The following is a 15,079-nucleotide window of genomic DNA, read 5'->3' on the forward strand; positions in this document are numbered from 1 at the left end:
TGAGTCAGAACCTGTTTATACATTAGGAAGGAATCCCATCAGCCCACCCCAATGGCTGAACTTCATCATCTGGGATTAGTTGTAAATCACTCAACCAGTACAGCTGACCATATGAAGTAGAAAGCTGTTCTGGGCGGTAAAACCAGTGATTGATAAAGCCACAACTTGATGGTAATTAGTGGTGCTGAAAAATTCGCAGTGCTACAAAGCGTGAAGTGCAATATTAAAATTGACTACTTATGATACCTCAAAAGTTTTAATATACGCTATCAAAGTGTCAAACCTAAAAACAGTGTGCTGATAGTTTGACAAAGTAACTATCAAGGTGTAAATTTACGGGTCTACATGTTTCAGTCGAGTCGGTTAAATGGCAACCTGGGCTTTCGTCAGGACCAGGATTTTAAACACTACTGAAAATATAGAAAACTGTGCACAAATCAAATATTAACAACTCAAAATGGTTGGTGCGAGACACCCTACCATACTCTGTGAAATCCAAAAGCAGGGCGAGTCTCACAGGAGTCTTGGATTCATTCCTAAACAAATGATAATACAGAATAGTGAATATAATTGACTCCTGGCCCGCCAGTATCTGCCAAACAATGCCTCAAAAACATCTTTTACAAAATGCGTTAAAATAGCAAACAATTCCGCATTAAATCACAATAGTAAACAGTGGTAAACGCACCCATCATTATGTAGGAGCACTCCTCACCTGGCAACTGCTCAGGGAATGAGGCCCCACTCTGTATGTGGTTAAAAAGGATAAATATACAGAATAAATATCCCTGTCTAACTCTTTCCCATCTACTATCTAAAACCTTGTTACAAATAGAAACACAAGACCACAGCCTAAACAGACAGTCCTTCGAGATGAATGTGCATATTAATCGTAGTATCCTAAAGGGAAACTCCAAACAGATATTTGTCCAGCACAATCCGGACCTCTTTCAGCAATAATAGAAGATGCCACTTTAATGGTACTCGGGGCTCAATAATCCATGTATTTATAAATCAAAAGACCCTTCTTAATTCTCAAGAAATAGTGTAGATACCATAGAGAGGTAAGCAATACCTCTCATGCTTATGACTCTGCTTAAGGGCAATGCAAAATTAAGTAAAATTAAGTGCAGTGTCCCCCTATATATATGACCCATAAAGTCAAAAGGGCGTGAGGTGGAAAAGAAGCGGGAATAGTACGATTACTATCAAGTCCCAGATGTAAACAAATACAGCAGAAAAGAGAGCTTGTTGGCAGAGACCCCTCTCACCTGTCCGTCGGTACCTCTGGCTTGACCTAAGCCGTAGGGGAGGTAACCGACCGGACAGGGTGGGCCTCGTTAAATAGTATCTGGTTGTGACACCGTGTGGGTGGAGCAGGATCCGGCCGGGCAGAGGAGAATTTGAAGGTACGCACTGAACTCCAGAGCAACAGTGAATTGTTGCCGGAGCCTCTCTGCGCGTCTACTTCCTGTAGGACACTGCACATGCGCGTCAAAATTACGCTGCCCTGTGTGCAGTCTTTTTGCAGGGAAGTCTGGGACAAATAGCTCTTAGTCCTCAGACCAAATATTATCGCTGCAAGAAGTTAAAACAGCTTTCCTAGTGCTCGATACAACTGCTGATAAAATTGTATGTCTGTTTGTTGAAAAAAAAAAGATAATCTGGAAATAAACTAAAACCCCTTATTTTGTAATCTCCCTAGTATAAATATATATTGCAAAATTGTATCAAGCAGGAAGCTAATTACAAAAGCATTTTCTCTAAAAGTACGTACTCAAGAAAGCTAAATTCCGGGTTTCCACAAACCATCTGTTATAACAACCCATATTGTAACATGATTTGCAAATGCAATAGTATCCAAACTTGGAACAGGACCACAGGGTATATAGAGACAACTCTGGATTTGGAAATCAGCGAAATTAGAACACACCATATCTAGAAGTGCAGTACTCTAACATGGTAAACAGATACCTGCATATTGCATGGATGCCAAGCACTAGTAGATACTTTAACCAAGGGACAGAAGATGTGTCAAGTTGTTAGGCAAGCAATTAAGAAACAGTGTACAAAGGTACATGGGAAAAAAGACAAGGAAATGAGTCAGCAGTTTGGTACACAGGAACAAAAGTCGTCACACAATATAATGAACTCATATGTAAATGACTCGTAAACACATGAACTCACAGTTTGGTAAACAGGAACAAAAATTGTCACAAAATATGGTGAACCCATATGTAAATGACTCGTAAACACATGCACGCACAGTGTGATCCACAGAATGTCGACATTTAATCCCTGGCTATCACATTTAAGCCTGAAGATCCATTTTTGGTCCTTCACGAAGAGATATTTAAATACATCACTGACATGCGGTGGAATAAATGGCTGTTCCAAAACCACCCATTTCATGTCTTCTGCCTTGTGATTAAAGTTTAGAAAATGATTGGTTAAGCATGTGGCTTGTTTGTTGCCCCTAATAGTGCTTTTATGCTCATTGATTCTCAGTTTTACCTTACGTGTCGTCATGCCTATGTACCTCAAAGGGCATGAGCACGTAATCATGTAGATGGCTCTCTCAGTGTTGCAATTGGTATGTCTTTTAAGAATCCACGGTCTTCCTGTGCCAATGTCCACACTTAGGGTTTTTTGTGTCTGAGGACATGCCGTACAAGTCCCGCATGGGTAATGACCCTGGACAGCAGGGAGATCCCACAACGTATTGACTGACTCTTGTACTTTGTTTTTCGGTCTAGTATGGACTAAACAATCTCGTAGGCTTGTCCCCCTTTTAAATGAAAAAGTGGTGTCGGAATAGTCTCATTTGTTACATTTAGGATTTTCCAGTGTTTCCGTACGGACTTCTGTACTTGATTGGACAAGACACTGAAAGTATTTACACAGGTAAGCCTGCCCATGGGTGGTTTAACAATAGGTGCCTCAAGGAGGGCATCTCGATCATTATTGGCAGCCCTTTTCCATGCCTTTCGCAACAGACATTTAGGGTATTCCCGGTCTTTAAGTTTGGTGGATAAATCCTTGGCAAAAGTCGCAAAATCCTGCTTGTCGGAACAGTTGCTGCGGATCCGCAGAAACTGACCGACTGGCAGGTTTTCCCGAAGGGATTTAGGGTGATGGTTATCAAAAGTTAATAGAGAATTCTGTGCCATCGGTTTTCTGTACAGTTTGCTCCACAACTTCCCTTCAGATGGAAAGATCAGGATGTCCAAAAAGGGCAATTCTGATTGGCTGCATTCAACCGTGAATTTGTGATAGCGATTTTTGCTATTGAGCCAAGTTTGAAAGTCCAAGATAGCCAGAGCAGTACCCCGCCAGACAACCAAGATGTCATCTATATATCTCTTCCACAGCAATACCTGATGGAAAAACGGGTTGCTGTGGTTAAGAACACAATCCTGTTCAAATAGATCGACATAAAAATAGGCTAAACTCGGCGCAAAAATGCTGCCCATCGAAGTACCCGAGATTTGCAAAAAGATGGTTTCCTCAAATTTGAAAAAAATTTCAGTCATTGCTAACCTGGCGCATTCCATGATAAAATTCACTGGAGTAATGCTGTTGAGGTCTCTAGCATCCAAAAGACCCCTAACGGCCTCACGATTCTCCTCTTGCGGAATGCAAGTATAAAATGATTCAACATCGAAACTGACTAAATAATCAGTCTCGGCGTTGAAATCAATTTCAGCAAGCAATCTCAGGACATCTTTTGTGTCCTGGAGATAGGCGGGCATAGCCTTAACCAAGGGTGTCAGGAAATGATCGACAAATGTCGATAATCGTTCCAATAAAGAACCAATGCCTGAAATAATGGGAAGACCCAGAGGAGGTCTCTGCGTTTTATGAATCTTAGGCAGGACATAGAAGTATGGCATTACTGCATACTTAGTAATCAAGAATTGAGCTTCTTGTGCAGTAATCCAGCCTTCCGTTCTTGCCTCCTCCACAAGATGCCTTATCTCTAAAGTCAGTCTAGATGTTGGGTCTGTCATCAGAGGTCGATATGAGTTGACATCACTAAGCTGTCTCAGACATTCCGCGCGATAGGTGTCAGTGTCTAAGATCACCGTTGCTCCCCCTTTATCTGCAGGTTTAATTGTTATAGTAATGTCATTAGACAGAGTGTCCACAGCTAGTTTTTCTCTGGTAGAGAGGTTTTGAAAATTATGATGCTTGGACTCAGAAATGGCCATGACATGCCATGACAGTAAATCAGTAGTCCCTGAAAGGTGTATGTGTTATTTAGTTGCAAATTGAATCTAAGTGCTTCACATTCAAGATGAATGATGGGCTGAAAGTTTTCTTTGATCAAGTTGTGAAAAACAATCGCAATTCCCCTGCCCTTTTTATCTACTCAATCCAGTCTTCCAATGTTGTTGCCCAATGAAATGGCAATTTTGAGGTCAGAGTCTGAGGAGATATCTGCCCTGGTCTCTGTAAGAAATATAATGTCAGGTTTATGTTGGACCATGATATCTGTTTTTAATGAGGGACTTCATGTTAAATACTGCACAAGAGACCATCCTCCCTGAATTCTGCCTCTCAGTGTCCCAGCAGAGGCTGTCAGGAGAATGGCTTGACCATGTTGGTCATATGAGTCTTTATTAAAAAATAAAGTTACATGTTTGACATTTATAACAGTCCAAGTTGGTGCTCCAATTATAGGTGTGGCAGAGATTGAACTTGATGGCCTTGCATAGTGCCAGAAGGGCATATCTGGGGTAGGTATATCTTGCAAACAGGACAGGGGGCCTGGTGCCGCCGAGGCGCAGACGGGCTTACCTTTGGTGCACCAATGTCGCGCCTGCTGCACTTTTCTGCTGCACGCACGGGCCTTCATCGGTTTTAATTTTTCCCCTGAGGTGTGGTATGCTAGACTGCTAACCTTTGTAATGACGGCTAGCCAAGAATGAGCAGGAGTAAACCTCTCACAGTTGGCTGTCTCCACACAAACGGGACAAACCCATGGTGGATCATAAAGCCAAGAGGTCCTGTGAGGTGAATTGTGTAGCTAAAAAGGTAAGTGAAAACCCCTCTGTTCAGAGTAAAAGTTAGAGCATATTCGATAAAAATAAGATTAAAAATGAAGGGCCCTACAAGGAAAGTAAAGCACAGCCAAACCTTACTGCATCTAGTCACTGCTGCGCGCCCTGGCCTTCATGATTTTTATTTCTTGAATCGTGGTATGCTGGACCGCTAACCTCTGTAATGGCGGTGAGCCGAGAATGAGCTGAAGTAAGGCTGTCACTGTTAGCTTTTTCCGTGCAAACTGGACAAACCCATGGTGGACCAGAAAGCCAAGCGGTCCTGTGAGATGAATTGTGCTGCTAAAAAGGTAAGTGCAAACCCCTCTGTTCAGGGTAAACCTTAGAGCATATAAGATTAAAATAAGATTTAAAATGAATACAAAGACTCTACGAAGCCAGCATAGAGAAGACTGTTCTCGACTGGATCACATCCTACCTTCAAAACAGAACAAATGGCATCCATACCCTCCTTTCTCATCCAAACCGTACTTCACAAAAGCAGGGGTCCCTCAGGGCTCTACAATCTAACCTATGCTTTTCAACATCTACATTAAGTCATCACCGGCACTGATCAATCAATTTCACCTCACATGTTATAGCTATGCAGATGACACACCAATACACCTTAAACTGGAAAGCCCCAAAAACATTGGAAACTAACACATTTTCAATTGCCTCAGAGCCGTTGATTAGTGGATGACATGGAGCTCGTCATCAGGAATAAATTCACCAAATACATTCAACAAAGAAACCTCCCCTCTTGTTTGGTACCTCGCCTCAAAATCCGAAAATACAAGGAAAAAAACAGGTGGCTCTATTAAAGCAGCCAAAATATGGAACTCTACCCACAAACATAAGATCCATGCATAACTACCTTATCAAACATAAATATACAGCACTGGCCAGATGTACGACCATTGATGTTTGTGGCTCACAAGTTGCATTAAATTGCGATTCGCAATTTGCCTTTCGCAAACATCAATGTTCAACAGTGTCAGAGACACTGTTTGCAATTCCCAATAGGGTGACAAATTGCATTCCTCATGCATATTAATGAGGCTTTCGCAATTTGCGATCCCAATGGGAATGGCTAGCACTCACAGGAATGGTGGCTTGCTGGGGTCAGTAGACCTCCCTGTCTGGGACTGCTTTTAAATAAAGCAGTTTTTCTTTTTTTTTTAAATGTAGCCCGTTTTCCCTAAAGGAAAACGGGATGCATTTAAATAATAAAAATGTAACTTTTCATTTTAATTTTTTAAGGGCAGGCAGTGGTCCCAAATGTTTGCGCATGCATTCCCAAAGGGGAAGGGGTCCCCTGGGGACCCCTTCTTGTTTGCGAGTGTTTCACCACCCATATGAGAAGGGTGGTAAACTGCAAATGTTTTGCGGTTGCAAAACATTCTTACATAGCTTTTTGGAGTCACTATTAGGAAGGGAACGCTCCTTCCTAATAGCGAGCCGCAAAACCCTATTTTGCGAGTCGCAAATTGTTTGCCAGTCGCAAAATAGGGTTGGTACATGGGCCACACATTTTTTGCGGTTGCAATCGGGCCTAAAACCCTTTTGTGACCACAAAAACCGGTCGTACATCTGGCCCCGTATCCAGATGTATATGAGCATTTATTTGGCCTATATACATGTACCCACATATGTGTATTATTTTCTATGAATGTGTATAATAATTATGTTTATAAATATATAGATATTCATTAGTTCTGCTTAACAAATGTACATATTACTTATGGTTATATTTTCTTATGTTTAACATGTATATAGGTTACTGCATAAATAAGTAAATCTTTGTCATAACTATTTATTTACAATTCCTTTACCATTGAATACAAAAAATATTATAAAGCATAAAAACAAATAAATTAGCTTAAAGTACTGTAACACTTGAAAGTCTGAGTTTATTAAATACATCTTGAATCTACATATATACCTTCCATGTACTTATGTATCTTTATATGTATTACTTTACTTTAATTCAGCATCTCCAATACACTACCCTATATCTCCCCCTATATTTCTCTCAATATATTCTACTATAACCCCATAAATAACCGTTTCTAGACTCTTCCCTCCTCTACCCCTCCTTGCATCATCTTAAACCTCTTACTATTCAGATCTCCCAAACAGATCTTTCTAAACCCTTCCCTCTGACTCTTCGTCCCTCCACCTCTCCTTTACTCATCCCAAAACTTCTTCTACTGTTATGATCGCCACAAAAACACTTTCTAGATCCTTCCCTCTTTTATCCCTCCACTATCCTTTTTAATCCAACTAACAGACTCACCTGTCAAATTAATTTAATATTTCCCTATACAAATTACCCACTAATTCTGTTTGGGTTCCGAAGTAGCATGCTACCCGACGATAAGTGCTTCGACACCTCATATGGGGTAGCAAATGCTATATACGTGCAAACCCTTCCCTCATCTATCCCACCACAATCCTTTTTTCAATCCAAATAACAAATTCACATGCCCACCGCTCAAATTAATTTCATACCTCCCTATGCTAATTCACCACTAATCCTTTTTCGATTCCGGAGTAGCGGGCTACTCCCCAAAAAGCGATTTGATGCCTCATCAGGGGTAGTACGTACTAAATAAATGTAATTACAATAATGTTGTGCTAAAATAATCTGGGCAACGTACAGGGTTTACATGAAAACGGTCTAGCCTCAAAGTTCAATGATGGTTCATGTTTTAATAAGTAATTCTCCGTGCAGGGCTATAATGTGACGTATTAATGTCAAAACTTCTACAAGTTAAAGAAATACATTTTGAAAAAGACTATCATATTTTACATGATGTTTGTTGTATGATTTACGTAGCAAACATTTTCAAAGTTCAACTGATGCACGGGCACTAAGAGTCGAGCCAGACTCCTAGTTCGACTTTGGCTTGCCTCTCTCTGTAAATTTGTTGGTTTGTCAACCTCTATGACTGTGTGTACAACCAGAAGCCCATAGAATTGAATCCTGTTGGTGCAGCGGGGAGGAGTAACATGTGTAATTTTACTGCTAGGAGATCCCTGCATGTCACAGAAGGCACTGTGAACGAGTAAATAATTATTGTAAACTTGCATTACACACATTATAAGATAGGCTGCCTCAAAATGCACAAATACATTTAGGTGAAAGATAAATAAGAGGTTCCAAAGATACAGATGTTAGTATTATGCAGATTATACCTAGTGCAAATAATTTTATAACTGTCCTTAAAAAACATGCCCTCTGCAGCTCAGCTTGGAAATCCTGTACAATACCTCGCAAAAAGAAAACATGTTTGTCATCAGAAAGCTTGAAGAGATTCCATCAATTACTGCCTTTCCCAGCTCCCAAGTGGCCTTTACAATGAAAGATTAACCAATTGTGCACATTTACATCATTTTCATGCTGTAGGCGGATGTATGACATTACAACGCATGCTTTTACATCGCATGCCTTTACAACGCGGTTTTTACAACGCATGTCTTTACAACGCATAGTGCTTTTGGGCGCTGGATAGTGAATTGTTTAATTTACTATTCCAACTCCAGTCCCCGTGGATAGTAGGGAAGGTGTTGGATAGTACATTAAACCTATTCCCTATCCTAGAGCGCCCCCCAGTGCAATGCGTTGTAATGGTTTGCGTTGTAAAAGTTGCGTCGTAAAGGCACTGCGTGGTAAAAGTTGCGTTGTAAAGGTTGTTCACCGCTGCAGGCCCCCTGGCAAGAAAGTTTGTTTCCAGTTCAGATGTCTGCACCTTCCATGGAATCACAGCAAAGGAAGCTCCCTTCCACTTCAAGTGAGCTGGCTCAACTGATGAAAGATTAAAAGTACGGAAAAATACCATCAGTTAAAAAATTAATCACAGGCAAAGGGCATTTGGGTTCATTTACAGACAGTCCGTGTAAATTACGGAGAGGTGAACACCCAATATATCATAGAAGCAGCACAGTGACACGTCAACATAAAAGGAAGAACCCTTGAAAGGTGCCCAATATGTGTGTACCAGATAGTAGTGAGAGCGCGCAGGTGTGTGATTTACAATCTCTCATCTGATGGATCTTTTTAATTTGATTGAGACACCAAGTTAGTTAGCAATAATAAAACAATTCAACTTTCATGAATCCCATTTGGCCACACAATGTGGACTAGGAATCAGTGATTGAAGTTGAATAATTTTATCACCAATTAATAATCAGCCCGGTATATATGCATATCAAGAGAATATTAAAATGATACAGGATTACAGCTGGCAAACTGAAATATTGCAATAGGTTCAGTCTCAGTAGGATAAACAAACTCCGAATAAGGACGGTACGTAGAGTAGGGTCTCATAGAAATTCAGAAGTATGAGGTGTCAGCATATTAGAGATTCCAGTAGAAGAGTTTCAGAATTTGAATAAGTGTTTAGCATGAAGCTTCACACTTGCCATAATAAAGAAAGCTGAGAGATCTGTGTAGTGTTGTGTGATCATGTGTAGTAGGACCCTTGTGGTCCTATGCGGACTCCTTACAATGTTACTTAATCAGTTGGGAGGTATTTGGGTGTGTCTGGGTATGGTCAATAAAGTTTAAGATGCGGTGTGTTCAGTTAACTGTTGCATGCCGAAAAATAAAGATGTGTGTATCAGAGCTCCGTGTATCGGGTAGTTATTTAAATGCTCCCAAGTTGGGGTAGATGCTACAGTCTGTACCCCTCAAAGCCTAAGGGAATCTGCTGTAACTTCAGACAGTGTGAACACTAATTAAAACCAATAAAACTTCAGCAACAATCATATCTCTCTTACCCCACCAAGAACCAATCATGTCACTTCTTGTGTTGTGCATTTGCAACATTACCAGACTTTACTTTGCCACAGAACTTGGAAAATGACTACAACCTTGAACATTCTCCGTTCCTGATACGTGATGAATAGGAGGCTTCATCTGCTCATTAGTTCTTCATGTCACTTGTCAAGATTTCCCTTCTTAGTCCTGACAATCAATAAAATAAAACATACAACAATACTCATTTTCTCTAGCTAATGAAACCTTGAGAGCGCACCTGCAAAAGAAAGAACATGCTAACCAAGCAAAATAAATCTAAAAATTAAGGCTTTAGGCCAGATAGGGTTAAGTCAGGATTTCTGTATTATTAAAAGGCATTTGACTACAGCGGCAGAGGCGTCTGCTCTACAAGCGCCCAGCCCCATCCTTTCTTTTGTACTTCTGTATTATGCATACTTAACCTTGCTCGTGTTAACATTAAGTTACAGATTTATTAATCATATCTAATGAGTGGTAATTCTCTATTTCATAAATAAACTTCAAGTTACATGTGGTCACATTAATGCAGGCATTTTTCCAACGTGCTATTTTTGTGGCACACTTCTTGAATTAGAGAAACGTGTGCATGGTTATATGTACATGCTGGCTGAATTTTAAATGGAGACATTACAAATTTGTATTGAACATGGAAGAAGGGGCAGCTCTCGCAACACTTTTACAATTGCCTATTCAACCAATTTTGGAATGGACCTAATGAGTTGAAGGATTGTGAAAAATAAACCCTGGATATGCTTAAGCATTGTCTAGGAGCAGAAAGAGGGAACAATTTGAAACTTCTTTTGCCTCCACTGGTAGATAATGGAGAAGACGATGAATTCAACAAATGTGATACACCTATCTAGAAACTGTTTATAATCAATTGCAAAAAGACAAGAGAGGTAGTAGAAAGGCACTAGTTTCTAGGCAGTGGTCAGTTGCTTGGAGAATTTTGATGATTACATGGCAGAGCTGGGGGTGCTGGCAGCATCATGAAAATATCGGTGGTCACACAAGGAAATACTAAGAGACAGAAGATTTAGAGCAAGAAAACACAGGAAAACCACTATTGCTGAAGGATTTAACATTAGAAAAGTGTAAGGAGATAGAATATTGGTATGTGCATGTCTGAAAGAATTCAACAACTGGAATGGAACATTATGGACTGAATCAGTGTTCAAGAATTTTAGTCTAAGGTTGCAAATTACAGGAGGGTTATTGTGGAAGTCAGCCTAAGAGTATTGAATCTTAAATAAACGATAAGGAAAGAAAAATAATAGTAGGAAAGGTGTGTGTTTCACATATGGCATTAAGGGACACATAGCAGCCCTTAAGGCTTGTCCTTCATCTAATTACCTTTTTTAGATATTGTAGAAATTGTAGTCTAACATTGCCTAAATATCATGTACTAAATCAGTGTTCAAGAATTTAAGTCTGAGGGTGAAAATTACAGGAGGGTTATTGTGGAAGTTAACCTTGAAGTGAAATATGAGGAAAGAGAAAAAGAATAGGAAAATAGTAGGAGCAGTGTGGCATCAAGGGATATATAGCAAGTGACAAGGCTTGTCGTGCATCCTAATAGGTATATAACTATCATGAATGTGTGTGGTCAGGAAAGGAGGAAGACACATCTTAAACAGTAACATACATAAATGTGATTAAAAAAGTGAGTAAAAGGGCGTCAATTGTGCAAGGGAGGAATTCATACTTTATATTTGTGGGGTTAGTGGTGACCAAGACGCGGTTTTCTCTGAGATTATAGTCAATAGTAAACCAGAGAGTGCCTTGACTTATTCTGGTACAAGACAAACATTAACTGCAGAAGATATGGTACATGTGTATTAAGGAGACTATTTGAAGAAGTTAGACATCAGAATAATAGACTAAGGCACAAAATGAATAGTGGCTGTTGGCTACTTTCAGGGAAAAATGTAACGTAATGGAAGTCACATGGTGTATGTGTCTGTAAGAAATCGGCATGTTAGTTGCATGGGGTTGGAACCCTCTTCAGGCAGCAAACACAATCCTTGTCAGGGTGAGACACAAGCCAACACTAAATTAAACTGTGTTCAACCATCTGGTAGCTTGGCACAAAGCAGTCAGGATCCTACAAAAAGTTAGAAAAATAAAGGTATTGTTAATACATAAAACAACACCAAAACAACAAAAATCCAATCAGTAGAACTGGAGATATGCAGCTTTAAATAATTTAGTGACAATAAGACCAAAAAGCATGACAGCATAACTGTGGATACCTGGTTACGCCGGACAGGGACAAAGTCACAAGTTCAGCCTTACTGAGATGGATCGCGGGCCAGCTACAGGGACCCAGTTAGCCCCGTTTGAACAAAGTATTTTAATTCAAGGTTTGTGGAGTGTTGCAAGGATCTGCATCAAAGATGCGTTGCGCAGCCAAAGCACTGCATTGGTTCTGATATGCAGCGAGGGTGTGATATGAGGTCCTACATCATCGTTAAGGATCCTGTCGCCAAGGGCTTGTGTTTCGAAGTCCGACGTCAAGGATCTATCACACAGGGTGAAGTATCAGTTCTTAGGGGGCTGCTCTGTAGAGTCAAGCAGTGCCGTGGAGACTGCCATTGATGAGAGATGCAATGGCCGGTGCTGAGGATGCATTGTGCAGTGGAGGTTCTGAGGAGGCTGCGGGCTGTGGAGGCAATGCAGGTCTTTGTGATGGATGGATGACGTTACAACACATGCTTTTACCACGCATGCTGTTACAACGCAGTTTTTACAACGCATACCATTACAACGCATAGCGCTTTGGGGTGCTGGATAGTGAATAGTTTAATTTACTATTCCAACTCCAGTCCCCGTGGACACTAGGGAAGGTGTTGGATAGTAAATTAAATCTATTCCCTATCCTAGAGCGCCCCCCAGCACAATGCGTTGTAATGGTTTTCGTTGTAAAACCTGCGTTATAATAGCACTGCGTGGTAAACGTTGCGTTGTAAAGGATGTTTCCCCTTTGTGATTAATCCAATCCACATAGCAGCGGTGATGCGTCATTTCTGCTCAGGGTGCGTTACGCAGCAGAGGACATGCGTTGGTTCCGCTGGATCCATAGATGCTGGCAGTGCACCTCAGGCCTGCTTTCAAGGGTCCAGAACTGGGGTGGCACCATTAGGCAGGTTAGACTCACAGGTGGCACAGTCCAGGTGCTTTGGTCATTGTTGGTGGAGCCTTCTGTCCCTGAGGCTCAAGTCCAGTGGCCAGCAAAATATCCCATGGAGTGACTTTAAGGTCCTGGGTTCAACAGATGCAAGTCCAGTCCTTCTCACACAGGCAAGAGTGTGGCAGTCAGCAAAGTGACTGTCCTTACAGCAGCACAGCAATGTTTCTCCCTGGCAGAGCATCCACAGGTCCAGAAGTGTACTGAGTGTTGGTGTCTGGGGTCCAGTATTTATACCCAGTTATGACTTTGAAGTGGGGAGAAGCTTCTAGTGGCATGCCTTTAAGGCAGGACACCTTCATTCAAGTGTTATTGGGTCTGAGCCCAGCTACTCCCTCCCATTCTACCAGTGATGACCCATCCAAACACACCAAGCTCCATATTTGAAGGACGAAGAAACAGAGCTCAAGTGTCAACTACACCCTGTCATGTGACCCAGAGACAGCCTGCAGGCTAAGGCAGGAAAATGCCAACTTTCCAAAAGTGCTGCAGCAACAAATGATTAGACAGAATGCTGAATGCATCAAATATTCTTCAAACATTCAAGAGATTTGGGTTAAATCCATTGTTCTTTTGCTCACCACGCCACTCCAGTTTAGACCCAGCCATGAGCAAATAGGTCTTAACCCTGTTACTCATGTGAACAGTCCAGGGTATGCACAGATGTGGGTCCTTTGCTTGCTGTGCCACTGGATTCAAATTAGTCTGGCTGATGAGAGGTGAAACCCCGAAACCGGTCAGAGAATGCTTGTTTTCCATCCATGGAGGACCTGGCATTTTGAGCTGGACTGTTCCCATGAGGAACTGGGTCAAGACTGATTTGCATATGGCTGGGTCCACACTGGAGTGGATAGTAAGCAAAACTCCGTCCATCATCTTGTTGTGTTTGGGATGTTCGCAATAAGTGGCCAAGGGTATTCCCTAATTGAGTCCCTTGCTTGCTGTGCTTCAGGATTCAAGCTAGGCTGGCAGAAGAGGGGTGAAACCCCGAAACAAGTCCCAGGATGCTTGTTTTCGGTCCATGTAGGACCTGGGCTGGCTGTTTGTGCTGTACTTTTTCTATGGCAGTGTTGAAACCTGTGTGGCATAGTGAGCAAAAGAACAATGGATTAAACCCAGATCTGTGACTGGAGGTGAATGGTTGAAGAGTTTCAGCACTCCGTCCATCATATTGTTGTGTTTGGGATGTTAGCCATAAGTGGCTAAGGGTATGCCCATATGAAGGTTCCATGCTTGCTGTGGCACTGGATTCAAGCTAGCCTGTCTGATGAGGAATTAAACTCCAAAACTGGCCCCAGGAAGGTTGTGTCCAGACCAGGGAGGTCCTGGCCTGACAGTTCGGGCTAAACTCTTCCCGTGAGGGTCAGGGTCAAGACTGATTTGCATATGGTGGCGTCCAAACTGGGGTGGCATAGTGAGCAAAAGAACATTGGATTAAACCAAGACCGTGACTTTGGGTGAGTGGTTGAAAAGTTTCAGCACTCCTCCCATCATCCTGTTGTTTTTGATATGTTCGCCCTAAGTGGCCAAGGGTACGCCCGTACGTCGGTCCCTTGCTTCGTGCGCCACTGGATTCAAGCTAGTCTGGTTGATGAGGGGTTAACCCCCAAACCGGTCCCAGGATGCTTGTATCCAGTACATTTAGGACCTGGTCTGACAGTCCGAGCAGAACTGTTCCTATGAGGACCAGGGTCGAGACTGATTTGCACATGACTGTCCAAACTGGGGTGGCATAGTGAGCAAAAGAACAACTTATTAAACCGAGATCTGTGACTGGGGGTGACTGGTTGAAATTTTACAGCAATCCATGCACCATCTTGCTGTGTTTGCTATGTGCGCCATAAGTGGCGTTAGAATGCCCAGATGTGGGTCCCGTTCTCACATGCGCCACTGAATTCAAGATAGCATGGCTGATAAGGGGTGATTCCCTGAAACCAGTCCCAGGATCCTTGTTTCCTGTCCAGAGAGGATTTAGCTTGGCAGTTTAGGCTAGACTGTTCCCATGAGGAACATAATCAAGACTGATTTGCATATGGCTGGGTCCAA

This window comes from Lissotriton helveticus, chromosome 12 (genome assembly GCF_964261635.1).
Source record: "Lissotriton helveticus chromosome 12, aLisHel1.1, whole genome shotgun sequence".
NCBI lineage: Eukaryota > Metazoa > Chordata > Amphibia > Caudata > Salamandridae > Lissotriton > Lissotriton helveticus.